A 26,487-nucleotide genomic window follows, 5' to 3' on the forward strand; every position below is an offset into this window, starting at 1 on the left:
ATGACATTTTTCACAGAATCAGAACAAATAATCAAAAATTTATATGGAACCATAAAAGACCCAGAATTGCCAAAGCAATCCTGAGGGAAAAAAACAAAGCAGAGGCATAACTCTCCCAGACTTCAGACAAGTGACAGTAATCAAAACAGTGTGGTATTAGTACAAAAACAGACACATGGATCAATGGAACAGAATAGAGAGCCCAGAAATAAACCCACACACCTACATACAGTCAATTAATCTTTGACAAAGAAGGCAAGAATATAAAATGGGAAAAAGATAGTCTCTTCAGCAACTGGTGCTGGGAAAGTTTGACAGCTGCATGTAAATCAATGATGTTAGAACACACCCTCACACCATACACAAAAATAAACTAAAATGGCTTAAAGACTTAAACATAAGACATGACACCATAAAATTCTTAGAAGAGGACATAGGCAAAATATTTTCTGACATAAATAGTACCAATGTTTTCTTAGGTCAGTCTCTCAAGGCAATAGAAATAAAAACAAAAATAAACAAATGGGACCTAATCAAACTTACAAGCTTTTGCACAGTAAAGGAAAACATAAAAAAAATCAAAAAACAAAAAAACACAAAAAGACAACCTACAGAATGGGAGAAAATATTTGCAAATAATATGACCGACAAGGGCTTAATTTCCAAAATATACTAACAGCTCATACAACTCAACAACAAAAAAACAAACAACCCAATCGAAAAATGGGCAGAAGACTTTAACAGACATTTCTCCAAAGAAGACATATAGATGGCCAGTAGGCACATGAAAAGATGCTCAACATCACTAATTATTAGAGAAATGCAAATCAAAACTACCATGAGGTACCACCTCACACTGGTCAGAATGGCCATCATTAAAAAGCCTACAAATAACAAATGCTGGAGAGGATGTGGAGAAAAGGGAACCCTCCTACACTGCTGGTGGGAATGCAAGTTGGTGCAGCCACTATGGAAAACAGTATGGAGGTTCCTCAGAAAACTAAAAATAGAATTACCATATGATCCAGCAATCCCACTCCTGGGCATATACCTAGACAAAATTATAACTCAAAAAGATACATGGGGCTTCCCTGGTGGCACAGTGGTTAAGAATCTGCCTGCCAATGCAGGGGACATGGGTTCAATCCCTAGTCCAGGAAGATCCCCCATGCCATGGAGCAACTAAGCCCATGCACCACAACTACTGAGCCTGTGCTCTAGAGCCCGCAAGCCACAACTACTGAGCCCAGGTGCCACACTACTGAAGCCCGCGTGCCTAGAGCCCATGCTCTGCAACAAGAGAAGCCACCACAATGAGAAGCCTGCGCACCGCGATGAAGAGTAGCCCCCGCTCAACACAACTAGAGAAAGCCCGCAAGCAGCAACGAAGACCCAATGCAGCCAAAAATAAATAAATAAAATAAATTTATTTTTTAAAATTAAAAAAAAAAAGATACATGGACCCCAATGTTCACAGCAGCACTATTCACAATAGCCAAGACATGGAAACAACCTAAATGTCCATCGACAGATGAATGGATAAAGAAGATGTGGTACATATATACAATGGAATACTACTCAGCCATAAAAAAGAATGAAATAATGCCATTTGCAGCAACATGGATGGACCTAGAGATTATCATACTAAGTGAAGTAAGTCAGAAGGAGAAAGACAAATACCATATGATATCACTTATATGTGGAATCTAAAATATGGCACAAATGAACCTATCTATGAAACAGAAACAGACTCACAGACATAGAGATCAGACTTATGGTTGCCAGAGGGGAGGGGGGGCAGGAGAGGGATGGGCTGGGAGTTTGGGGTTAGTAGATGCAAACTATTACATTTAGAATGGATAAACCACAAGGTCCTACTGTATAGCACAGGGAACTATGTCCAATCTCCTGGGATAAACCATAATGGAAAAAAACATGAAAAAAGAATGTATTCATGTGTATAACTGAGTCACTTTGCTGTACAGCAGAAATTAGCACAACATTTTAAATCAACTATACTTCAATTAAAAAAAAAAAGACTCCAGGCAGCGCCCACACTTGGTCTATGCCAGGGGTTAGGTACATGAGCTGGACTCAATCCTTCTGCACCTGCAGCCCCTGGACACACCTCATGGGACTCCTGTCACGCTTAGCAGTTTCTTCATTGGAATCACAACTCTCTTAGGCATTTGGCACCTCCCACTTCACCTCGTATCACCTCCCTTCAACCCTACCCGTTCCCCTATTGACCTTTCCAGGAATCAAGGAAGGTTTATATAACTTAGGACTTTATGTCCAAGAGAAACTGGCAGAGCATCTAGAATAAAGCTGGCAGATGGCTGTAACTAGACAGAAAAGTTGGAAACTGGAGAGGATATTTGGTACAACATAGGCCCTCAAATATTTGATACTGAATGAATGAACAAATGAATGAATGAATGAACAAAATCCAACTTATCACCAGTTTCCCACCTTGATTACCTAGACAAAGCTAGCAACCAAACACCAGGTTCTAAGCACCCATATTTCTTCAGTGACTGGAATCCTATGAATTTGCTGCAGTAAGGCTGATAACAACGGAAAACCTGGTTTCTCTTTCTGCTTAAAAAGAAAGCCAGGGCACACCTCCGTCCACCCAGAGAGCTTCCTTGTCACTACCAGGTGTGACAGAGGCCATGTTTTTGCTTTGAATTCTCCTTTTGCCTGAACTTGCTCAGTGACCCTGGGTAAGTCACTTGCTCAATAGAACTTTTTTTTTTTTGGCAAAATACACATAAAATTTTACCATTTTAGCCTTTTTAAAATGTACAGTTCAGAGTCATTAAGTACATTCACATTGCTGTGCAGCCATCACCACCATCCATCTCCAGAACTCTTTTCATCTTCCCAGACTGAAACTCTCTACCCATTAAACAGCAACTTCCCACCCCGCCTCCACCTGTCCTGGTAACCACCATTCTACTTTCCGTCTCTGTGAATTTGACTATAAGTGGAATCATAAAGTATCTGCCCTTTTGTGACTGGCCTATTGCACTGAGCATTATGTCCTCAAAGTTCATCCATGTTGTAGCATGTGTCAGAATTTCCTTCCTTTTAAGGCTGAATAATACTCCATTGTATGTACAGACCACGTTTTGTTTATCCATTCTTCTATCAGCGGACACCTGCGTTGTTTCCACCTTCTGACTATTGTGAATAATGCTATGAACACAAGTGTACAAGTATCTGAGTCCCGGCGTTCACTTCTTTTGGGTGTACACCCAGAAGTGGAATTGCGGGCTCAGGCAGTAATTCTATGTTTGCTAGTTTGAGGAACCGCCACACTGTTTTGTTCCATGGGACTTTTAAATGCAGAGACAGAACTGCTTAAAGAGCTGACCACTGCAGTCGTATTGTCATGCTGACTCCTGAGAGATGTTTCCCGGGTGTAGATTTGCCCATAAGGGTTGTCTTGCCTCGTTCTCTAGAGAAGCAGGATCCACCTGCTGTTTAGATTAAGTCCTGCTTTAGACACAGGACCTGGGTCTGCACCTGACCCTGCCTCAGGATCCACTTCTGTAAAGTAGGTCAATAATACTTAATTTTCAGGGTTTTTATAAAGGTCAGGGATCATGTACACAAAGCACCAGGTAAGCACTTAGAAAATGAAGCTGTGAATATCATCCTACTGACTGCAAAGGGTGGTTATGAAAACCAAACCACGTAACGGATGAGAGAGCTGGAAAGGGTCATGCTTTCTACAAATGCTAAGCCCTCCTCATTTCTTTCCTAATCTCTGCTGTGGTCTCCTAAGAGTTCTTCCTGCCTCCTGGCCTCTTAAGTCTATCCTCCACTCCAGCTTCAGAGTGAGCTCCCTAAAGCAGATAGGACCCTGTCCCTCCTCATAAGGTTTTCAGTGGCTCCCCTCACCCTCACCAGGCCTTCCTGTGTTCAGTCTACTTCTCAGATCTTGCCACTCTACCCCCATGATCTTCTTAATGCTTGTCCCCTCCACCTGGAGCACTCTTCCCCCAGTCTTGCCTAAAAGTGAGTCATCCTAGAATTACTAATTTCCGACGTTTCCGGGCCTTTCCTGACTCCACCAGACTAGACTCGAGGCCCACAGCACCAGGAGCAATTATCTATCGCTGTCCCAAGCACACGTTTCATTACAACCATCTGTGGGTTGATTTCCCCAACGCGATCAGCTTCTTAATGTCAAGGGTTAGATGATTCATCTCTGCATTTCCGGCCTTAGCACAGTACTAGGATGTTTACTGAATAAATATATATATATGAAAAACAGGGTGGTGCTTTTATTATTGGAAAGTTGGAATAGTTCACAAGGTCAATGCCTGAGTTCATCAGGATAACTGTTTCTAAAGTCTCATATTACGTGACTAGTATTAGAATAATTAGTATCATTATATAATGAAGAGTTTTTTTGAAAAACTGGCACCACAAAGGATGGAAGCCAAAAGGGGAATATTTCAAGGTACTTTCTCTATCCCCTTCTCCCTCTAAAATAAGTGGGATGTTTTTAAATTGAGCTCCTCGGGTCTTCATGGTTCTTCTGAGAGATACTTTTGCTTCCTTGGCATCTGAGAAATAGCCTGACCTCTACGTGCATGGCCCTGATGACATGACCCCTGATAAGAGATCATCCCTGAAGCTATTTTTCATGAGTGGGCTAAAGTAATGAGTCCAGTCTTGCACTTAGTAGGTGCCTGATAAATATCTGCCCAAGAACTGAGTTCCTCATGAGTTGCTTGTTTGTGCTAAATCCTGTGAACTCCAGTCTGTGGCTGGAGGTCAGTTTCTTAATTTACCTCCTTCAGAAGCAAGAACCGTGCCAGCTGTTCCAGTTTTGAAGTAATCAAGGCATTGGAAGGTTGTAAAAGCAATGGGACAATTATTTAAATTAACCTAAAGTGCATATACAGTATTTACAGTTGATGTGGGAATCATCTGATCTGCTTATTTTTAGTGGGCCCATGAATTGGTATTTAAGTTTCATTATATGGGTGTCAGTGTCTTTCCATATGAATCTCTTGAAGCTAAAGCCTTAACTGATGCAATCTACTGTGCAAGGTTATCTTTTTTTTTTTTTTTTTTGGCCACGTTGGGTCTTTGCTGCTGTGGCTGTGCATGGGCTTTCCCTAGTTGCGAGCGGGGGCCCCTCTTCGTTGCGGTGCATGGGCTTCTCATTGCGGTGGCCTCCCTTGTTGCAGAGCACCGGCTCTAGGCGCGCAGGCTTCAGTAGTTGTGGCGCATGGGCCTAGCTGCCCTGTGGCATGTGGGATCTTCCTGGACCAGGGCTCGAACCCATGTCCCCTGCATTGGCAGGAGGATTCCCAACCACTGTGCCAACAGGGAAGCCCTGTACAAGGTTATCTTTAACATGTCCTTAAACAGCTCCTTTTAAGCTTCAAACGGTGCCCTCTAGTTCTCATGCGTGCTGGTGATTATTAATGACTTTCCAGATTTTGGTTTTATCTTTGGGGTTTATTGCCACTAACCAAGGACCTTATGGTGGGAATCACTGATGAACACTAGCTAAGAAAATTTTTTTCCTTGCTTTTAATCTTTTAAAGATTTGTATCATTTTATGCACAAATACACAATGCTTTTAAATGAATATTAATGTTAGATGTAGAAAATACAAATATTTTCCAAATACAAAGTATTATACATGATGAGAAATTCATAATTTCATATTTGATGGAGAACTGACACTTCTGGGGGAAAGTACCCAGAGATGGGCTTAAGGATCATTAAGAATTTCTGCTTAACAAAGATTTAGAATCCTAACAACTCCTAGACTTGCCTTCTTTCCTTGGGTATAGGTGAGATGATAACTGTTTGAAAGAATTTTCTTGTTTCTGATTGTTATCTCAAATCAAGAGGTGTGTCTAGCAAAAAAGGAACCTGTGCTCACAGCATTTTACATTTTGAAGGAAAAATAAAGGCAATTTAGTTGTACAGACTTCTCAGAGGCAGAAATGTTTTAGAACCAAGCTTCCCTGATTTCCCATCTTCTGCCTTGCACTATCAGCTAATTTGTTAATTAGGATCATGTTCACCTGAAGAATATATCATTTAGATGGTCTTCCTAGTTATAATCTTTATTACTAAACAACAAATGAAACTGCTTGGATTTCACAAGTAAAAGCAATCAATTGATATTTATTGGGTGAGGGTTTTAAAGAAAAATAAACCTTTAAAACTATAACTTATTTTACATTGGAGCTAGGGATCAGAGGACTAAAGTGCTTTCTGAGCCTTTAGAAGTGGGCAAAGGTGGAGTCACTTTAGAATTGTAGGTTTCAGATGGGGATTATTTCAGATTGGCATTTTTACCAAGGGGAGCACTGGGGTAACAGGAAGTGAGACCGAATGGATGGAGGGAGCCATGCAGTGTGACCCAGAAAACAGGCTGTGGAGGACAGACCCCAACAAGCTTAAGCTACCCCAGGTGCCCGCATATTCCAGTGCCTTCTATCTGCCTAAGTTTATTTTTTGAAAAGCTCGAACTGTGGGATCCCCAAACTAGAGTCAGCTGTGTTGAGGCGCTCTGGGGTGTGGCGCTCAGGGACTGTTGGGAAGCAGTGTCCTGGAGAGTAGTCCTGGGGTGTAGAACTTGCGGGCACCCACTGGCTTAGATCACAGGACAGCAACCTCCTGATGGCTATAGGGAGGCGGGCACGTGACAGACGCCACTCACTAAGTACCTGAAACAGCGGGGACTCAGGACCCACACCCACCCCGAGAATTAGACCCTTAAGGACATCTAATTTTTCAGGAGTTTTCACAAAGGCACACTTTCTGAAGACACGCAGCCCACACCCACACAAGTTCTCACGCATTCTAACCCCTCCCCGGAGTTTTTGCATCCCTACACAAGACAGGAGGGATGAACCAAGAGCTTGAAATTACCCTGGCACAGACTCCCCAAATCAGGTTTCCCAAAGCCCAGCAGAGTCTGGGAAGGGGGGGCGCGGGGGAGGGACGGGGAGGATGGGACGGAAACAAAAGACTTTTGAAATAGATTCCCCCGAGCGAAACTGGTAGCTCCATCTCTAAATGTTAGCAACGTTAAGACTTCTCCTGTTGGCACAACTAGGAAAAAAAAGACTTCACACCCCCCAAAAGGGATGGTCCGGGAGAGCACCCCCTACCTTGCTACAGCGCCAGGTGGACAGGTCTCCGAAGCCGGGGAAGACACAACCTGAGCCCAGGCGGCTGGCCGCAGGAGGGGCGCAGCTGCGACTGACGGCTCCTGGATCTGCGGCCCTGGCCCCGCCCCCAGGACGCCCCGCCCCCAGGACGCCCCGCCCCTCGGACGCCCGCAAGCCCTCGGGGCTCTGCCGCCTTAGCTGCAGCTGGGTCACCTCCGGACCCGAGCGCCTGGTGCATTGTGGGACGCCGGAGCCCGCCGCTGAGGCTGCGCTGACACCTGGCGGGCGCGTCCTAAAAGCAGCCCCGGGCTGGCGGGGTGCGTCTGCGGGGACCCGCCGAGGGAGAGGCGGGGCCGGGCACTTGGGGAACCGCTGCGAGTTAGTGTGGGTTACGTATTGCTCACATCTCAAAGTTAGAAATAAACGATGTTTTCAAAGTGCCTGGGGGCCCCCTCTCCCGGGTAGTGACATAAGTAAAAAAACCAAGCAACTTTCAGTCTCGGCAAAGCTTTTTAAGCTAGGAAAAGTAATTTTAAAATCATAAAACTAAATGACATCAAGATTATGGGAAAACCTGCACACTTAATTTTTAGTTCTGGTGAAACCACAGATCGGCTCAATCTGTCTAGAGAATAAAAATAATATGGAACAGAAACTATGAAAGTGTGTAATCCAGGACTTTCTCTTCCTCAAGGAAATAGTTCAAGTGGAGTAAAAATAAATTACACAAAAATATTCACAGTGAAAAATTAGAGTAACAAACAACTAAAATACGTGAAAGGCACAAAGATAAAATGTCGCTGTTTACATAAGAATATGAACATTATCACTAAGTAGAAATATTTCTATCAAATAATGTTAAACACAGAACCCAGGAAAGCACATGGCCAATGATTCTGTGTGAAAATATGTGTTGACAAATGTAAAAAGAAACTTTGGAGCAATGTAAATAGTTTTATATGTCTTAAGGTTGTTTTATTTTTATTAAATAACTTTTTAAACGTTTCTAACTTGTAGGTACTAGTTCTAATTTTGGATGGCTTTGCAATATTTCAGTTTCCCCTCATTCTACATGATAAAGAAAAAATTCTGAGGTTTTAACAAAGATAAGACATTAAAGAGTTTTGCTTATCTGCAAACCCTGATGGGGCACAAAAGAAAAGTAAACTTCCTGGGGAGTGTATTAGTTTGCTAGAGCTACAAACCACCACAGACTACGTGGTTTAAGCCACAGAAATATATTGTCTCACCGTTCTGGAGGCTCAAAGTCTGAGATCAAGGTGTTGGCAGGATTGGTTCCTTTTGAGGGCTGTGAGGGAGAATCTGCTCCAGGCCGCTGTCTTGGTTTTATAGATAGCTGTCTTCACATTCACATGCTGTTCATCCTGTGCGCATGCCTGTGTCCAAATGCCCCCCTCTTATGAGGATGCCAGTCATATTGGATTAGGGGCCCACCCTACCCCAGGATGACTTCATCTTAACTAATTATACCTGCAACAACCCTATTTCCAAATAAGGTCCCATTCTGAGGTGCTGGGGACTAGGACTTCAATCTATGAATATGGGGGGACGGGACACAATTCAGCCCATAACAGGGACCAGGAGCTTGAGATTCAAAGTGTAATCTTACGAAAAGGGCGCTCACCCAATGACAAAAATAATAGTAATAATGTATACAGTCTCAAATGCATCAAAACCCTGACAACTTAGAGTAAAACCAAACTGATTACAACATTCTTCTTTCTGTCCTCTAACACATTTCAGGCCTTTCCAGTGGAACCAGAGATGTTAATGGAATAAGGTAGCCTCTAGTTTCACAGATAGTAGATCTGATGTGTCTGGCCTCCTGCAGGAAGGGCTTGGAGAAGGGTGTGTCCAAGTGCCCAGAAGAAGGGCAGCATCTCTTACATTTGAGCCTGGAGAACAAGGGCAGAGAGGCCATGGGTGGAGAATTATAGGAAGCAGGATCCTGTCATTGGAGAGCACACACAGACACCCTCCAGTGAAGAACTCAGCTTTAGTTCAAGAAGCCGATAAGAGCCTCAGCTTGGGGAGGGTGCCCTGCGAAGATGGAATCCAGTCTTCCTGAGCCGAGCCAGCCTCTCCCAAGTAACCTCACCACATGGGTGGGACGAGAAGCTTTAAATCATCCCTGAGCCCTGCCTTCTGAGGTGATGGGGACCCAGAAGATCTCTTGAGAGAAGGAAGCCCTGCCTAATACTTCCAGATCCGTTTGTTTGTTTGTTAATTCTTCTGAAAGAACCAGAAGCCCAATTAGAGGTGTACTGATAAAAATAACTGGCTCTCCAGAAAGAAGAGCTCTGATTCATGCTGTTTGCAGATTTCTGTGGTGTAAATAAAACTGAGCAGAACCCTGTGGGGCTCCTGGGCATGGAAGCCTTTCTGTGTCCCCCATTTCTTGTTTGTAGGGAATAGGCTTCATTCAGCCTCCATGACCTTCCCTGCGTTCCAAAGGGCAGGTTCAAACAGTTGCTAATCAGGGAAGGGAGGGGATGCAAAAACAAGGGTGGAACAGCCAAGAAACAATAGTGCAGCCTTGGGGCAGGGTCCTGGTTCGCCTCAAGGGATACACATAACAGTATCTTTGAGCTCTTCTGCAGAACTAAAACCCCCAACAAATGCAAGATGTTAACTACTTGAAGCATTCTTCATTCCAGAGAGAAGGTCACAAAAACAAAAGCTTGAGAACAACAAAAAGCTCATCAGGAGACCACCTGAGGCCAGATTAAAGGAATGCAGGCCCTGCACACACCCTGATCCTTCTCAGCAACCCCGCCCTTGAACCATAGCTATAGAACTCCTCACCAAATCCTCCCGGGTTGGGACACACAGTTTTTCAGGGCACAAGCCTGCTGTGTCCCTCTCTGCCTGGCAAAGCAATAAAGTTATTCTTTTCGACTTCACCAAAAACTCTTGTCTCTGAGATCCGATTTGGCTCTGGCCCAGACAGGCCAAGTTTTCAGCATCGTAAATACTTCCACCGTGGCTGATTTCAAGCTACCAACATAAGGTCACTGAACACGGAGTTGGAGTGCCAGCATGCCACCAAGCCCCGGTAATTGGCTTCAGAGTCTCAAAGCCAGGAGGTGGCCAGGGAGCCGTTTCTGGGAGCGCCCCAGTGAGGAGCAGAGAGAAGAGCAGCTCTTGCGGGTGTGGAGCAGAGCCTCCAGCTGGGCAGCCGTGCTAGCAGGGAGCCATGGGCAGTGGGGAGGCCCAGCGAGAATCGGGGACCACACACAGCCTCCAGGGCAGCGGGGATGGGGATCGGGTGAGGAGACCAAACACAGCAGGAGGAAGTGCATTCTTTCAGAGCTGAGAGAGGCTCACCCAGTCTGGGTAAGAGAAATAGACAGGCAGCTTCAGGGCACAAGTGAAGCAATCAGAATGTCTCAGGCTGAAGGGAAACACTCCTCTTTCATTTCCCTTATTAGGGCATTCTCCCTGAGATGACCTTTCCAGGAAGAGAGCTTCCAGGGCTCACACAGATGTCTTGTCACTGGGCTAAATCCCACAAGGGCTTTTTCCCAGTTGAGCCCAGTGCAAGACACCTGTGGGCTCCTGTTAGAGCCGGTAAAAGCGTATGTGAAGGCAGGTAACACAACCAAGAGAAACTGCTGGGTCTCCTGTCACTTAAACTGGATCTTAGGGGCCCTGTATATGGTGCAAACTAGTGGTGCACCTGGGCTACAGCCTGACCCAGCAGTTGACTCTGCTTTCAGTGTTGTTCATGTACAAATAATGTTCCACCCTTGCTGGGGTGATTTTTCCCACGAGCAAAGCTCATACATGTACGCTCCTTTCTGCTTAAAAACCCTTCCCTGAGTCACGTTCACTCACTTTTGCACAAGATATAGGCTTTTCATGATCTGACATCTACTCATCAGTTTTATCTGCTGCCCTGCTCCTGGTAACTTCACTTTATCTAAGTCACGATTCCCAAACAAGCTATGTTTGCTTGATTCTAGGCCTTCATACTTGTTTTCCCTGTGTTTTGACTCTTTTCCTAGCTCTATGGGTCTCTTCCCATGCCAGGAATCTTGCATCACATCTATAGTTTTATTATTAAACCCCCAGGGTTTTCTTTTTTACTATCTTTTATTGTGGCAAAATATATGTAACATAAAATTTGCCATTTGAACCATTTTTTTTTTAAAGATTTATTTATTGATTGATTGCTATGTTGGTCTTCATTTCTGTGCGAGGGCTTTCTCTAGTTGTGGCAAGCGGGGGCCACTCTTCATCGCGGTGCGCAGGCGTCTCATGATCGCAGCCTCTCTTGTTGCGGAGCACAGGCTCCAGACGCGCAGGCTCAGTAGTTGTGGCTCACGGGCCTAGTTGCTCCGCGGCATGTGGGATCTTCCCAGACAGGGTGCGAACCCGTGTCCCCTGCATTGGCAGGCAGATTCTCAACCACTGCGCCACCAGGGAAGCCCTGAACCATTGTTAAGTGTAGAATTTGGTGGCATTAATTATAGTCACAATGTTATACAACCATCACCACTATTTCCATAATCTTTCATCACCCTAAACAGAAACTCTGAGCCTATTAAGCAATAACTCCCCACTCCCTCCTTCACCCAACCTCCACTAACATCTAACTTCTAATCTACTTTGTCTCTAAGAATTTGCCTATTCTAGGTATTTTCTATAAATGCAATCATGCAATAATTGTCCTTTTGTATCTGGCTTCTTCCACTTCGCCTATTTTCAAGGTTCAACCATGATGTGGCACGTGTCAGAATTCCATTCATTTTCATGGCTGAATAATATTCCATTGTATGGATATAACACATTTTGTTTAACCATTCATCTGTTGATAGACATTTGGGTTGTTTCAACCTTTAGGTTATCGTGAATAATTCTGTTCTGAACATTGGCATACACTTCACATATTTTCCCCTCCATATGGTCAGAGGGGACCTGACCTCTGATCTTATTTCTACTGTAGAACTGGCTGACTTCTATTTATCTTACAGAATCCTTTGCAAGCAGAAAATGGTGGAACAGGAGCCCAAGCCCAAACTTCCTGCCTGTGTCCAGGGATGTTTCCACTTTGCCCCACTGAATTACAGGCTTTCCCAGATGGACTATCATAATGAAAGTGGGAGGACTGAAAGTAGCAGAGCCTGAAGAGACTAGTTAGGAGGCTCCAGTAACCCTGGTGTTAGAGGTAGGGCCTGGCCCAAGGGAGATAAAAATGCGTCCACATTTGATACCCATAAATGTCCACATGCAGCCATTCTCAGAAAGTAACATGGTGTGGAGATCGCTGTGGGTGTGTATATATGAATGGGTTGAGAGGAGAAGAGTGGAAAAGAATGGGAGACAAATGGAAAGAAGGGAGATTAGAGAAAGTGGTCATTTGAATACTCAGCAGAACTTTAGTCAAGCTACCAAATCACTACCATAATAATAAATTTGGTCCAATAAAGACAGAGTGGAATAGTCAGATGCCATCATGCAACTTTATTTCACATGCTTTTACATGACCTGAATACAACAAGGATATTCAATTGGGCATGTGTTGAATGCCACAATCTAGCCTAAATTTGGTCAACCCCAGCCCATTGCTGTTAACCTGTTTCCTAAGAAATAGTCACGGAAACCCTCTTTGATTTTCTCTCCTTGCTCCAAAGCCTTGAGACCTTGTACTGAATTTTGTCAGCATTCATGCAAAGTTGCAGGACACTCCAATTTGTACACTCAGAAGTCGCTTTATGCAATCTTGAAAAAGAAAAACAGAGCTGGAGGAATCAGGTTCCCTGACTCCAGACTATACTACAAAGCTACAGTAATCAAGACAGTATGGTACAAAGCCCAGAGATATGGGATAGGGAGGGTGGGAGGGGCGGAGATGCAAGAGGGAAGAGATATGGGAATATATGTATATGTATAACTGATTCACTTTGTTATGAAGCAGAAACTAACTCACCATTGTAAAGCAATTATACTCCAATAAAGATGTTAAAGAAAAAAAAGAATGAAATTAGAACACTCCCTAACACCATATACAAAAATAAACTCAAAATGGATTAAAGACCTAAATGTAAGGCCAGACACTATGAAACTCTTAGAGGAAAACATAGGCAGAACACTCTCTGACATAAATCACAGCAAGATCCTTTTTGACTCACCTCCTAGAGAAATGGAAATAAAAACAAAAATAAACAAATGGGACCTAATGAAATTTAAAAGCTTTTGCACAGCAAAGGAAACCATAAACAAGACGAAAAGACAACCCTCAGAAAGGGAGAAAATATTTGCAAATGAAGCAACTGACAAAGGATTAATCTCCAAAATTTACAAGCAGCTCATGCAGCTCAGTATCAAAGAAACAAACAACCCAATCCAAAAATGGGCAGAAGACCTAAATAGACATTTCTCCAAAGAAGATATACAGATTGCCAAGAAACATATGAAAGGATGCTCAACATCACTAATCATTAGAGAAATGCAAATCAAAACTACAATGAGGTATTACCTCACACCAGTCAGAATGGCCATCATCAAAAAATCTACAAACAATAAATGCTGGAGAGGGTGTGGAGAAAAGGGAACCCTCTTGCACTGTTGGTGGGAATGTAAATTGATACAGCCACTATGGAGAACAGTATGGAGGTTCCTTAAAAAACTAAAAATAGAACTATCATATGACCCAGCAATCCCACTACTGGGCATATACCCTGAGAAAACCATAATTCAAAAAGAGACATGTACCACAATGTTCACTGCAGCATTATTTACAATACCCAGGACATGGAAGCAACCTAAGTGTCCATCGACAGATGAATGGATAAAGAAGATGTGGCACATATATACAATGGAATATTACTCAGCCATAAAAAGAAACGAAATTGAACTATTTGTAGTGAGGTGGATAGACCTAGAGTCTGTCATACAGAGTGAAGTAAGTCAGAAAGAGAAAAACAAATACCGTATGCTAACACACATATATGGAATCTAAAAAAGAAAAAAACATGGTTCTGATGAGCCTAGGGGTAGGACAGGAATAAAGACGCAGACATAGAGAATGGACTTGAGGACACAGGGAGGGGGAAGGGTAAACTGGGATGAAGTGAGAGAGTAGCACTGACTTATATACACTACCAAATATAAAATAGATAGCTAGTGGGAAGCAGCTGCATTGCACAGGGAGATCAGCTCAGTGACCACCTAGAGGGGTGGGATAGGGAGGGTGGGAGGGAGACACAAGAGGGAGGGGATATGGGGATATATGTATACATATAGCTGATTCACTTTGTTATATAGCAGAAACTAACACAACATTGTAAAGCAATTATACTCCAATAAAGATGTTAAAAAAAATAAAATAGATAATTAATAAGGACCTACTGTATAGCACAGGGAACTCTACTCAGTGCTCTCTAATGACCTATATGGGGAAAGAATCTAAAAAAAAGAGTTGATATATGTGTAGGTATAACTGATTCACTTTGCCGTACAGCAGAAACTAACAACATTGTAAATCAACTATACTCCAATAAAAATTAAAAAATAAAAATAAAAAAGAAGTCGCTTTATGACCCTAATCATGGGCCACTGCCAGGCAAAATGAGGAAGTAAACAGCCAGCATCTTCTTTTTGTGTCTTTCCCTTCCAGGCACCAGGTGTTGATAACTGGTATGAATCATTAAGGGTAGAATTTTAGGCATGAGTGGGAAAGAAATTTTTCAGATGTGACAACCCTGCAGGCACTCCTCAAATCACACCATCGCACACACCACATACTCAGCTTGGTTGAAAGGCCAGTCCTACCTGGACAGATCCTCTCAAGACTGAGACACTCTGACAGGAAGTGGGCTTTGAAAGAACATGCTGCTTCCTGGAGTTGAGCATAACCGGGAACACTAGGCTACCTTGATGTAGTCTGAGTAAAAAGGGCTTGAGATGATAAAAGAGGATGTGGCTGAAAGAAGGAAGCAAAAAGAACCTTGGGGAATAAGCCCTGTAAATCAATTTTGTTTCCCTTCCACTTCCTAAGCCTGGAGACAGAAACCACAGCAAGTTCTAAGACAGACTGTGTGGAGCCACTAGGTATTGTGGTCACCAGGGTGTTCCTGGGAGCCCTCGTGTGTTCCTAGCTCCTGCTCCATGTCCAAGTCCACACTCAGTGCACAACTGCTAATGAATTCACTTAGAAAGGAAAGCTCCTAAAGCATTCAAGCAATATCAGCCTTGTGCAAAAAGCTTAAGGAGCACAAGATTTGCCTTTTACATCTCACTATCTCTCTCTCTGTGGGGCTTCCATCTCGCTGTCTCCATTACTGACGCTTCATCTCTTACAGCTTCCCCATTTCCTTTCACATAAAATTATCTTGACCTGTTTATTGAAAGGATCTTATATACTAATTCATACTAAGGTATGAATGACTGAAAATAGCCCACTACACCGCCTTTTGCAAGAGTAGTCACATTTTTCAAAGTAATAATTTCATCAGTGATAGATTGGATATAATTTTTTTTTTAATCCAAGAAATGAAGATATACCATGCTAACACTAATCAAAAGAACACTAGAGTAGCTATATTACTTTCAGACAAAGTGGGCTTCAGAGCAAGGAAAATTACCAGGGATAAAGAAGGGCATTATCTAGTGATAAAGGGGTCAATTCTTCAAGAAGACATAATAATACCTAACATGTATGCACCTAACAACAGAACATCAAAATACATGAGGCAGAAACTGATAGAACTGCAAGGAGAAATAGATGAATCCACTATTATAGTTGGACACTTCAACAGCTCTCTATAAGAAATGGACAGATCCAGCAGGCAGAGAATCAGTAAGGATATAGTTGAACTCAGCACCACCAATCAACTGGATATAATTGACATCTACTGTCAATTCACTTAACAACAATAGAATACCCATTCTTCTCAAGTGTACATGGAACATTCACCAAGACAGACCACATTCTGGGCCAAAAACACACCTTAAAATTTTTTTTTCCTTTTTTTAAAATTGAAATATAGTTGATTTACAATGTTGTGTTAGTTTCAGGTATACAGCAAAGTGATTCAGTTCTATACATATACACATATATATACATATATATTCTTTTTTAGATTCTTTTCCCTTATAGGTTATTACAAGATATTGAGCATAGTTAGTTCCCTGTGCTGAACAGTAGGTCCTTGTTGGTTATCTATTTTATATACAGTAGTTTGTATATGTTCATTCCAAACTCCTAATTTATTCCTCCTCCTCTTTTCCCCTTTGGTACCATAAGTTTGTTTTCTATGCCTGTGAGTCTATTTCTGTTTTGTAAATAAGTTCATTTGTATCATTTTTTTAGAGTCCATATATAAGCAGTATCGTATTATATTTGTCTTTCTCTGTCTGACTTACTGCACTTAGTATGATAATCTCTAGGTCCATCCATGTTGTTGCAAATGGCATTATTTTATTCTTGTTTATGGCTGAGTAATATTCCATTGTGTATATATACCACATCTTCTTTATCCATTCATCTGTTGATGGACACTTAGGTTGCTTCCATATCACACCGCAACAAATTAAAAAAAAAAACAAACTACATACAAAGTATGCCCTCAAACCACAGTGGAATTAAACTAGAAATCAATAACAAAAAGATCATCGAAAAATTCTAAAATATTTGGAGGTTAAACAACACACTTCAAAATAACACATGGTCAAAGAAGTCTCAAGAGAAGTTTTTAAAAATGTAAACTAAATGAAAGTACAACTATCAAAATTTGTCAGATACAGTGAAAGCAGTGCCTAAAGGGAAATTTATAGCATTGAATACATTTATTACAAAAGAAGAAATATCTAAAACCAGTAATCTAAGCTTATACTATAGGAAACTCATAAAGAAGATCAAATTAAATCCAAAGTAAGCAGAAGAAAAGAAATAACAGACATTAGAATAGAAACTAATGAAGTCGAAAACAGGAAATCAATAGAGAAAATCAGCAAAACCAAAAGCTGATTCTTTGAAAAGACCAATAAAATGGATAAACCTCTGGCCAAGCTAATCAAGAGAAAAAGAGAGAAAATAAAAATGACTGATATCAGAAATGAAAGAGAGGCTTTCATAACAGATCCCATGGACATTAAAAGGATAATAAAGTAATATTATGAACAAATCTATGCCTACAAATTTGCTAACTTAGATGAAATGGGTCAATTCCTTGAAGATGCAGGGATTTTTCCAAACTCTCTTCTACCAAAACTCACACAAAGAGAAATATATAATCTGAATAGGCTTTTCTCTATTAAAGAGAGTGGATTGATAATTAATAAACTTCTAAAACTGAAAGCACCAGGCCCAGATGGTTTCACCGATGACTTTTAACAAACATTTAAGGAAGAAATTATATCGATTTCCTACCATCTCTTCCAGAAAATAGAGGCACAGGGAACATTTCCTAACTCATTCTATGGCGACAGCATTATCTTAATACCAAAACCAGACAAAGACATTACAAGAAAAGAAAACTACAAACTAATATCTCTCATGAACATAGGTGCAAAGAACCTTAACAAATTATAAGCAAATTGAATCCAACATTATATAAAAAGAATTTTATACCATGACCAGGTGGAATTTATCCTGGGTATGCAAGGCTAGTTCAACATTTAAAAATCAATTAATGAGGGACTTCCCTGGTGGCACAGTGGATAAGAATCCGCCTGCCAATGCAGGGGACATGAGTTCAATCCCTGGTCCGGGAAGATCCCACACGCCACAGAGCAATTAAGTCCGTGCGCCACAACTACTGAACCTGTGCTCTAGAGCCCGCGAGGCACAACTACTGAAGCCCGCACGCCTAGAGCCTGTGCTCCACAACAAGAGAAGCCACCACAAGGAGAATCCCGCGCACTGCAATGAAGAGTAGCCCCCGCTCGCCTCAACTAGAGAAAGCCCACGTACAGCAACGAAGACCCAACGCAGCCAAAAATAAATACAATTAAATATTAAAAAAAAAAATCAATTAATGGAACCCAGCATATCAGGTTAGAAAAGAAAAATCATATGATCATATCAATAGATGCAGCAAAAGTACTTGACAAAATTCAACACCCATTCATGATAATAGTTTTATACAAAATTAATAAGATAATAACAATTTTTAAATGAATAAATTATTGTCAAGAACACTAAGAGAGAACACTCGCCTTGCTAGAATTTTAAAACATGTTATAAATGGACAACCATCAAAAGGGATGCGATTAAAATGCCAAGATAACTTTTGCAGTGAAGACAGGTTTTGACCAAAACATCATGCTGCCAGACTGGTGATGTCTTTCCTTTCTCCCATCAGAATGCTCCTCTGGACCTAGACAGTCAAACGTCAATTAAGGAAGAGCCCTTTGCCCTTTGCTGCTGGCAAAGGAAGTGATGATCCCAGAATGCCAAGCCTCTGCTCTCACAATGATGACAAGGTCTGGGGTGACAGTGTGTCTGGGGCTTCTGCAGCTAGGAGTGAACAGAATCAATTCTGTATTTAACCCCGTGTCTCCTTTGACATTTCTCTGGCAATCTTGGTCTTCAAAGCACAAGGATTTAGAAAATGAGAAGTATTTTCCAGACATAAAGAAAGAAAAGAAGAAACCAAGAGCTGTAAACAAGGGCAACAAAGAAGCTATGTCAGTATCCTTTATGTGTCTAAGTGGCCTTTCACTCCTGGGTGTCAGGGTAACAAATTCACTCCAAAGGCGAGGTCAATTACCCCTTCTTGCAATGAAAGGGTGGAAATCATACTCTGGCTAAAGCATTTCAGTTATGGTATGATTCAAAACTCTTGCTGAGAAAACTGAAAAAGTAAACATTGAAATGTATTTAAAATCCAGAATATTACAGCTGGATGAGACCACATAAATTAAAATTTTAATGTCCCATTTAATAAATGAAGAAACCCCAGTCAAGAGAGGTTAAAAGTCTGGCCCTGGGCTTCCCTGGTGGCGCAGTGGCTGAGAGTCTGCCTGCCAATGCAGGGGACGCGGGTTCGAGCCCTGGTCTGGGAAGATCCCACAAGCCGCAGAGCGGCTGGGCCCGTGAGCCACAATTACTGAGCCTGCGCGTCTGGAGCCTGTGCTCCGCAACAAGAGAGGCCGCGACAGTGAGAGGCCCGCGCACCACGATGAAGAGTGGACCCCGCTTGCCACAACTAGAGAAAGCCCTTGCACAGAAATGAAGACCCAACACAGCCATAAATAAAATAAATAAATAAATAAAAATTAAAAAAAAAAAAAAAAAAAAAAAAGCTCTCAGTGACCCTACAGGAAACAATATGTACTCCAATCACAGAATCAGAGTTGAAAAAAAAAAAAAAAAAAGTCTGGCCCTTGGACACATGACAAGGAGAAGCAATATAGGACAATAGCCTCCAACAGATCTGGGCTTGATTCCCAAATGCGAAGTCATTGCACCCATCTGAGCCCCTGTTTCTTCAACTGTAAAATGGGCATAACAGGAATCATTTCACAGGATTGGTGTGAAAATTAAAGATAGAAACCTGCAGAGCACTGGCATAGTTTTTGCCACATAAAAGTCCTCAATAATTATTTTCCTTTCTTTTGGTTCCCAGGGTCAGGGCCAGAACTCAGTGCCTGGGCTCTGGAATCACAGTTCATTCCTCTTTCCTCTGGTCCAAATGACAGCAACAGGTAGAGTATTTGCAGGTATCAGGTCGAGATGGGGATGAAAGGGATCCCGGGGTGTGTTCCAGTGGCTCTGTAGCTCTGCTCTCCAGCAAATAAGATACTGAATGGGGCTTAGTTTCTGCCTCTGTCCCTGATAAGCTATATATGAAAACCTAGATCCACCGGCAGTTCAATTTTTCCATCTGAGAAATAGGACAAAGGTCATTAAAAATTGATATTATCTGATATTTTGGCAGCCTTCCCAACTGCTCAATTCAATGAGCTTTTCTTAATCTGTATTTACATCTGTATTTGCTGCAAGAGCCAGAAGTGTGTGTGAGTGTGTGTGTGTATGACTGGGGATGGTAGAGGGTGATGGGAATAGATGGAAAGGTGGTCCTATTCTAAATGGAAAAATGATCCGGGTCAGTAAGGACTTTGGTCAGCCCAGGTCCTCATACATACAAAGAGAAAGAGCCAGTAGGCCAAGAAAAGGAGGCTGCAAGGTCTTGGGAGAGTGAGGTTCTAGGGATGTGGAAAGAGAAGAGAACGTTGGCACAGGAAGACAAACGCAATAGCAATTTAACAAAGAGCACTAGGGGATTCTTCCTATAGCCTCATGGCTCCCCAGATCTACATTTTCAACCCTGACCTCTGCCCAGAACTCTAGACGAACACTGGAATGGTTTCACAGGCATTAGAATGAGCTTGCTCAGAAGAGAACTCTTGATTCTACCCTCCCACATTCAAACCAGCTCCTCTGTCAACCATCCCTGTCTCAGAAAAAGGCAACACAATCCACTCAGTTGCTTAAGCCAAAAATCTAGGGATTTTCCTGGGTCTCTCTCTTTCATCTTCCTCAGCGCCGTAGGACCTTCGTTCGCAATGCACCCGAATCCATTCTCTTCTCTCCGTTTCTTCTGCTCTGACTCCACCACCGTCAAGTCCGGGCCACCATCAGTTTTTGTTTTAGCATTGCAGTATCCACCCAACCGATCTCCCTGATTCCAGACTTGCCCCCTCTTCATAAACCCACCGGAGTGACCTTCTAAAAATATAGACCAGATCAAATTATCCCAAAGCTTAAAAGCTTTCCAATGATTTCCCATTGCACTTGGAAAAAAATTCTAAATTCCTTCTTCTGAGTCACAAAATCCTCAGTGAGCTACCCCCACCCCCTACTGGCTTTCTAACTCATCTCATGCCTGGTCTCTCTGTTCAGTCACTGGGCTCAGGACAAGTTGGCCTTGTCTCTGTTCCTCAAATGTGCCAAGCTTGGTCCTGTGCTAAGGCCTTTGCACCAGCCCTGCCTCTGCCTGGAATGTGTTTCCCTCATACCTTTGCCTGGTGGTCTCCTCTAGAACTCAGCATGATGTCACCATCTCAGACAATCTGTGCCAGAAGCCACCCATTCACTCACTATTCTGGCACCCTATTTTATTTCTCTGCGTAGCTCATATCACTTGCTGATAGTTTTCTTGTTTATTTCTTTCGTTACTGTCTGTCTTACTCTGTGAGAAGGGAAGCTCTGTGAGATAGGAATCTTTCAATCCACGCTGTTTCCTGTTCTGGCACAGGAAAGGCAGGCAACAGATACTTATTGTTTGAATAGAAAAAGGAAAGAACTCCAAACCACCAAAAGTGAACTAAAGAGCCTTATCTTGGGGGAGTGTTCGTTTTAACTGAATCCCAAGATTGTCTCACAGAAATCTAGTGATGTTCAGAAGCTCACCAGGTTAATGGAAATGAGAAGAGAGTGGGCAAGTTCAGCACAAAACCCTGAATCCTTTTCTAGAGGATCCCAACTGTCTGGACATCTAAAGGCCTCTCCACCAGGAGACCTCTGGAAATGGAGTTCTATGTGTTTCTGTAATGAGACCAGCCCAAATGTTTGTTTTCAGACAGATGAATTTTGTTACAAATGCTCTGCTACGTGAGTCCTACGGTCTCTTTCATGAGAGGCGTTTTGGAAGGGAGAGGTTATCTTAAGCCAGGGCTCAGATGTTGTTAAGAAGAGCCAGTTTCTTAAAGCAAATGTGAAGTTTCCTTATTTTCACCTCATGCCACACACTTTCATGCCTTTTGCCTTTCCTTCGGCTCCTTCCCATCCCACACCTCCTGAAATCCTATTTCTTCATCTTTAAGGCACAGCTACGGTGCTACAGCTGCTCAGAAACTCCGTGATCTCCTCCCGTTGAGATGAGCAAAGGCTTTCCCAGACTCTATTACCCTTTTGTACATAAATCCATTATATTACTTATTTTATTTTATCTTATAATTACTTTTTACACCTAGAGTTACCCTAGAAGATTATAAGTTCCCTGAAAGAAGAATCATGTCATTCATTTTTTAAATCTCCTCTTAGCAATGATCACAGTTATTTATACAGAGACAGTGTTCAATAAATGAGTGAAATGAACAAAGGAAATAAGAGAGGGCAGTGTGACTCCTACCCAGGTGGCTAAACCAATTTATGGCTCAGAAGAGTGAGGGGGGCGTGGGGGAGGGGCAGGGCGTGGATCTTAAACTTCCGACAGCATTTACGTATATTCACAGCTACCTTCTCACCTCCCAGCACAAACCCAGGCTTCGCTGTGCTTTGCTCGAGTGACCCAGAAAAGAGGAAGAGACCTCCCCAAACAGGCACCCCCAATATATGCGACATGTGATGCCGAGTCATCCTGATGGGTGAAGATTAACTGCTAAGACAGGAGTGAGTTAACAGAGTTAATAGATGAAAATTTTAGGTTAATGAAGAAAATGTCTGATTTTACTTGCGTATGTGCTTCTAAAGTTGTTCTACGATGCAATCTCTAAAATAATGAAGTTAAACTGTTTTCATAAACACACATTTTTCAGTAAATAAGATACTGACAGTTCATGTCATGTGACTGTCACGGATGTCAGATTTGATCTACATGACCAAGACCCCCATCACACCCACCGGACAGCCACGCAATGGGACTCCAGGGGTATTTGTTTTTGATTTTGTCTTCAGGAAAATGAATTCACTCGTCTTTACAGGCAAATGACATCATTCTGAACGATTTTAACCTGTTTTAAAAGCTTTGTCCTTTCCATTTGTTTCTCTTTTGTGATCAGCCAAAGAATATTCAATGCTGAAGAGCCATCCCAAAACAGCTACAGTGTTCTCTCTGCCACTCTCACTTGTCTTGACCTCAACATCCCATGGCCAAGTTCATTCCTCGTGCTGGAGCCCCGTCTCCTCCCTCGCTTTTCTTCCCTTCTCTGTTTCTTTTCTTTTACAATCTCCTGTCAGTTTACTCCTTACATCCCTCGCTACTTCTCACTCTCTGGCGACTTACTGGGTCTTCTGAAAACCACAGATACAAATCTCCATGGAGGATTCTTCTCTTTTCAAGCACTTTGATTAAAGTAACCAAGGTTCGGTACCTGTTAAAGCTAGATGCTTTGCTAAAGGATATGTTATCCTTCTGACTCAGTAATCCCACCCCTGAGTTTACAGCAGGGACATGAGTGTCTATGGCTACCAAAGACATATACAAGGATGTTCACAGCAGCTTTCTTCAAAAGTTAGAAATAACTAAATGCCCATCAACAGCAAAATGGATAAATTGTGATATATTCACACAGTGGAATGACTCACAGCAAAGAAAAAGAATGAATTATTGCGACATACAACACCATACATGGATAAATCTCAAAGACGATGATGAGAGAAAGAAGCCAAACACACAAATATCTATCTATCTATCTATCTATCTATCTATCTATCTATCTATCTATCTGTCTGTCTCTCCATATGTACACGTCAAACAGACAAAGCTAATGTATAGTGATAGAGACTGGAAAAGTCCTTACCTCTGGGGGGATGCTGACTCAGAGGGGGCATAGGGGATCCTACTGGAGTCCAGAAACATCCTATATCTTAATCTGGTTTGTGGTTACCTAATCCTAACATACTGGGTTAGCCAAAAAGTTTGTTCAGGTTTATCTGTAAGATATGGAAAAACCCAAACAAACTTTTTGGCCAACCCAATACATGTAAAAAGTTGTCCTGATTAATGCAATTTACTCTATATAAGTTATACCTCAATTAAAAAGTAAGAAAATATATTAAAATAAAAAAATAATAAAGTAACCCGTGAATTACCACAAATTTCAGAACAGAAAACAAGCTGTGCTCTATCCCTCTCCCCCACATTTTAATTTAGCTGCATCCTCTTGTGTTTGTGCCAGGATGGCATACGACGGGTGCTGTTAGCATATGATGTGAGGGAGATGTGCAAAGCAAGCAGACAGCCTGGCAGATGGAAGCATACACACCTTGTGAGGGGAACAGATCTGGACCTTCCTTCTGCAGTTTCCTCAGCTGTGGATAGAGAAGATGAGCATATGCCCCGAGAAAGATGGTGGAATTAGCAGTTTCTCTATGACTCTTTTCCCCGAATTTCACCCTCACGCTCCACCTCATAGTCAAGGAAAACTCAAAGTGCTAACACCCGGGCTTTAATTTCTGCCCGTTTAATTTACTCTGGACACGTGGTACAGGACCCATCGTGCCTCTCTTCTTTCCCTTTCCTCTTCATCACCTATTTCATCCTTTTCATCACATCATTCTCTGTGCCCTCCTCCCATATGTCTTCTTTATCTTCCTACTTTTTTCTTTTTAAAAAAAATTTTATTTATTATTTATTTTTGGATGTATTGGGTCTTCGTGCTGCGTGCAGTTTTCTCTAGTTGCAATGAGTGGGGGCTGGTGTTAGTTGTGGTGCACGGGCTTCTCATTGCAGTGGATTCTCTTGTTGTGGAGCACGGGCTCTAGGCACGTGGGCTTCAGTAGTTGTGGCACTCAGGCTTAGTAGTTGTGGCACACGGGCTTAGTTGTTCTGCAGCATGTGGGATCTTCCCGGATCAGGGTTCGAACCCGTGTTCCCTGCCTTGGCAGATGGATTCTTAACCACTGCGCCACCAGGGAAGCCCCCTACTTCTTTTTCTACCCCATCCCTCTGTGTGATTCCCTCTCTCTTCCCAATCTTCCCATTCATGTCTTTCCTCTATAATGTGGGAGAAAGATCTAACAATTTTCTTTTCTTTTCGAAGATCTAACAATTTTCTACAGCATTTCGGATTATTTAATTTTAAAAAGGAATTTGGAAAAGGCTAGATTTTGTTTTATGAAACATCTTTCCTGTTAGACACACGTGTACATGATCACATAGAAATCTGCTTTTTAAAGTAGTTTTCATGGACTTCCCTGGTGGCGCAGTGGTTAAGAATCCACCTGCCAATGCAGGGGACATGGGTTCAAGCCCTGGTCCGGGAAGATCCCACTTGTCGCAGAGCAACTAAGCCCGTGTGCCACAACTACTGAGCCTGCACTCTAGAGCCCACGAGCCACAACTACTGAGCGCACATGCCACAACGACTGAAGCCCGCATGCCTACAGCCCGTGCTCCGCAACAAGAGTAGCCCCTGCTCGCCACAACTAAAGAAAGCCCACACAGCAAAGACCCAACGCAGCCAAAAATAAATAAATAAATAAATAAAAATAAAGTAGCTGTTACTCTAAAAGTTAAAAAACAAAGCCTGTTGGAATTGTAGTATGAGGGGCTTGCTGTTTTCCCCTGAGGAAAACAATTTCCAGCAACATTGTTATTAAGGACCGAAAATATTTACTCAAAGTGGAAGTCACATAGAATTTCTACATGACCTCAGTTTATAGACACGATAATTGACAAAGTGCCTCGCGGTGGAAAAGCAGTTACGGGAGATTTGCTTCATTGCTACCTTATGATCCTCAGAGAAAAGAGTGGAAGGGGGTGTGCATGGAGGGTGGAGAGTGGGGAGAAAGGAAAAGACTGGAGAAATGAAACGGATGCGGCTGGAGGCCAGGCAGGGAAGGCACAGGTGGAGCCAGGGCTGGACCAACCAGTAGCCTCGCCTTTCAACCCGCAGTCGTCTTTAGCTGCCTGCTCGGTATTGGGAAGGGCGACAAGAGCTGCACGGTGGGTGCGGACACTTTGCGGTGCCGGGTAGGAGCGAAGGGCGCCCTCTGCGGGCAGCCGCTCCGCCTTTCCCCCCACGGTCCCAAAGCACTCAGCTCTCTCTAACCTTGCACACCACCTCGGCAAACCAGAACCCTGAGTTAGCCAGCGCCTCCTCCGCGCTCCAGAAGGCCGACTAGGAGCCAGGGGTTATAACTCCACTCCACCCCCAGAAGCCCATCGACTATTTCTTAACGCTTCTTACTCTACTCTCCCCAAGAGAAAGTGCTGGAAATAAAGCATTCTCCACCTCACTACATTTCCAGCAAGGTATGGGCACTCTTTAGAGGTCGACGTCTGGGCAACTATAACTCGACCCACCTTTGGCTCAGCTCTGCAAGGAGTTATTGAGGGACCCTTTAGAAAATCCGCGGTAGGAACATGGAAAACCCATGCCATTTAACCTGATTCTCAGCTCCTGAATCTTAGGGGTGATAATACCTACCACCCAGGGCTTTTTTGAGGGTTAAATGAGCAGCAGTAGCTGGCATATAGTAGGTGCTCAGTAAATGTTGGTTCCTTTCCACTCCCATCCCACTCCACCTCATCCCACAGACCTTAAAAAAAGGTGGGGACTTTGCTGGTGGCACAGTAGTTAAGAAAGTCCGCCTGCCAATGCAGGGGACATGGGTTCGAGCCCTGGTCCGGGA

The 26,487-nt window shown here is 42.8% G+C and overlaps 1 pseudogene; it reads left to right on the plus strand.

Moving 5' to 3' along the window:
- Positions 1 to 7,062: 7,062 nt before the first annotated feature.
- LOC118896940 overlaps positions 7,063 to 26,487 on the plus strand; it is a 34,674-nt pseudogene continuing 15,249 nt past the window's right edge.

This window comes from Balaenoptera musculus, chromosome 6 (genome assembly GCF_009873245.2).
Source record: "Balaenoptera musculus isolate JJ_BM4_2016_0621 chromosome 6, mBalMus1.pri.v3, whole genome shotgun sequence".
Lineage (NCBI taxonomy): Eukaryota > Metazoa > Chordata > Mammalia > Artiodactyla > Balaenopteridae > Balaenoptera > Balaenoptera musculus.